Genomic DNA, 3,027 nt, shown 5'->3' with positions numbered 1-3,027 from the left:
TTCTGCTCTGAGTTAAGAGAGAAAGGAAAGGTGAAGCAAGATAGGTAAATCACATTAAATAAATATAATGACATCTAGTTTCTCAATAAAATAGGCAACAGGAAGGCAGTTTAGATTTTTTACCATAAGAAGCAGTAGAACAAATGAGAGCCAAGAAGTCATGTCCTGGCAGCCTGAGCATAGCATCCTGGAATAAGCGGACTGGAGGCAGGAAGACCCAGGAGGAGGTTCTTCCAGCCAGGCATGACCGGCAATAAAGAAGAACCAAGACGACTCATAATGTTTTGGGGGAGGCAGAGTGCAGCACCTCACCACCCTCCCACTGGGGCATATACGCCAAACCTCAGAGAGATATTGTGGGTTTGGTTCCAGACCACTGCAATAAAGTTAATATTGCAATAAAATGAGTCATACAAATTTATTAGTTTCCCAGTGCATATAAAACTTATGTTTATAATATACTGTACTCTATTAAGCATGCAATAACATTATGGCTAAAAAATGACAATAGACTTACTTTAATTTTAAAATACTTTATTGCTAAAATATGCTAATGATCATCCAAGCCTTCAGCAAGTCACAGTCTTTTTGCTGGAGAAGGATCTTGCCTTGATATTGATGGCTGCTGACTGATCAGGGTGGTGGTTGCTGGAGGTAGGGGTGGCTGTGGCAATTTCTTAAAATAAGACAATAACGTAGTTTGCCACATCAGTGGACTCTTCACAAAAGATTTATCTATAGCATTCAATGTTGTTGATAGGATTTTACCCACAGTAAAACTTCTTTCGAAATTGGAGTTAATCCTCTCAAACCCTCCACTGCTTTCTCAAATAAGTGCATGTAACAATCTAAATCCTTTGTTGTCATTAAAATATTCATGGCATCTTCACCAGGAGTAGATTTTATCTGTAGAAACCACTTTCTCTGCTTATCCATAAAAAGCGACTCCTCATATGTTCACATTTGATCATGAGACTGCAGCAATTGAGTCACATCTTTGGGCTCCAATTCTAATTCCAGTTCTCCTGTTATTTCTACCACATCTGCAGTTACTTCCTCCACTGAAGTCTTGAACCCCTCAAAGTCATCCATGAGCATTGGAATCAATTTCTTCCAAACTCCTGCCAGTGTTGATATTTTGTCTTCCTCCCATGAATCATGAATGTTCTTAATGGCATCTAGTATGGTGAATCCTTTTCAGAAGGTTTTCAATTTTCTTTGCCCAGATCCATCAGAGGAATCACTATCTATAGCAGCTATAGCCTTATGAAATTTATTTCTTAAATAGTAAGACTCAAAAGTCAAAATTACTCCTTGATCCATGGGCTGTGGATTGGATGTTGTGTTAGCAGACACGAAGACGACATTGATCTCCTTGGACATCTCCACCAGAGCTCTTGGATGACTAGGTGCATTGTCAGTGTGTTTTCAGTAATATTTTGAAAGGAATTTTTTTTCTGAATAGTAGTTCTCAACAGTGGGTTTAAAATATTCAGTAAGCCATGCTGTAAACAGATGTGCTGTCACCCAGGTTTTGTTGTTTTGTTTTAGAGCACAGGCAGAGTAGATTTAGCATGAACCTTAAGAACTCTGGGATTTTTCCAAATGGTAAATGAGCATCATGCTTCCACTTAAAGTCACCAGCTGCATTAGCCCCTAATAAGAGAGTCAACCTGTCCTTTGAAACTTTGAAGCCAGGCATTAACTTCTCTCTACCTGTGAAAGTCCTAGATGGCATCTTCTTCCAACAGAAGGCTGTTTCATCTGCACTGAAAATCTGTTGTTTAGTGTAGCCACCATAATCAATTATCTTCTTCTTTTTTTTTTGTTACAATGCTCAAATTTACTTATTTATTTATTTAGGGATTTTTGTTGGGTTTTTTTTCCAACTTTTGTTTTAGATATAGGGCATACATGTGCAGGTTTGTTACATGAATGGGTATATCACACCCAGGAGTAAGCATAGTACCCAATAGGTAGTTTTTCAGCCCATGCCCCCTTCTCTCCCTCCTGAGGTAGTCAGCAGTGTTTATTGTTTCCATGTTTACGTCCATGGGTGCTCAATGTTTAGCTACCACTTATAAGTGAGAACGTGTGGTATTTGGTTTTCTGTTCCTGAGTTAATTCACTTAGGATTATGGCCTCCAGCTCCATCCATGTTGCTGTAAAGGACATGATTTCATTCTTTTTTTATGGCAGCACATCATCCGTTATCTTAGATTTTCTGGATGACTTGCTGCAGCTTTTATATCAGCTCTTGCTGTCTCACCTAGCACTTTGATGTTATGGAAATGGCTTCTTTCCTTAAACCTCATGAACCAACCTCTGCTAACTTCAACCTTTTGTTCTGCAACTTCCCCACCTCTCTTAGTCTTCATAGAATTGGAGAGAGAGAGAGAGTTGTGCTCTGGATTAGGCTTTGGCTTAAGGGAATGTTGTAGCTGGTTTGATCTTCTATCTACTAAAACTTTCCACGACAGCAATGATGCTATTTTGCTTTCTTATCATTTGTGTATTCACTGGAATTGCACTTTTAACTTCTTTCAAAAGCTTTTCCTTTGCATTGGCAACTTGGCTAACTGTTTTGCACAAGAGGCCTAGCTTTCAACCTATTTCAGCTTTCAACATGCCTTTATCACTGAGCCTAATCATTTCTAGTTTTGATTTAAAGTGAGAGACCTGTGACTCTTTGCTTCACTTGAACACTTAGTGGTCATTTTAGCGTGACTGATTGGCCTAGTTTCAATATTGTTGTATCTCAGGAAATAGGGAGGCCCAAGGAGAGGGAGAGAGATGGGGGAACAGCTGGTCAGTGGAAGTGTCAGAACACACACAACATTGATCTATTAAGTTGCCATCTTAAGTGTGTACGGTTCATGGTGCCCCAAAACAATTACCATAGTAACATCAAAGATCACTGGTCACTGATATAACAATAATGCAGAAGTTTGAAACGTTGTGAGAATTATCAGAATGTGACACGGAGACACAAAGTGAGCACATGCTGTTGTAAAACTGGCATCAATA

General features: G+C 39.1%; 1 pseudogene; it reads right to left on the bottom strand.

The window, feature by feature from the left end:
- Positions 1 to 550: 550 nt before the first annotated feature.
- Positions 551 to 2,717, bottom strand: LOC131383995 (tigger transposable element-derived protein 1-like; annotated as a pseudogene).
- Positions 2,718 to 3,027: the final 310 nt, after the last annotated feature.

The sequence above is a fragment of the Hylobates moloch genome, unplaced genomic scaffold (genome assembly GCF_009828535.3).
Source record: "Hylobates moloch isolate HMO894 unplaced genomic scaffold, HMol_V3 SCAFFOLD_1, whole genome shotgun sequence".
NCBI lineage: Eukaryota > Metazoa > Chordata > Mammalia > Primates > Hylobatidae > Hylobates > Hylobates moloch.
This window is presented reverse-complemented; position numbering and strand designations above follow the sequence as displayed.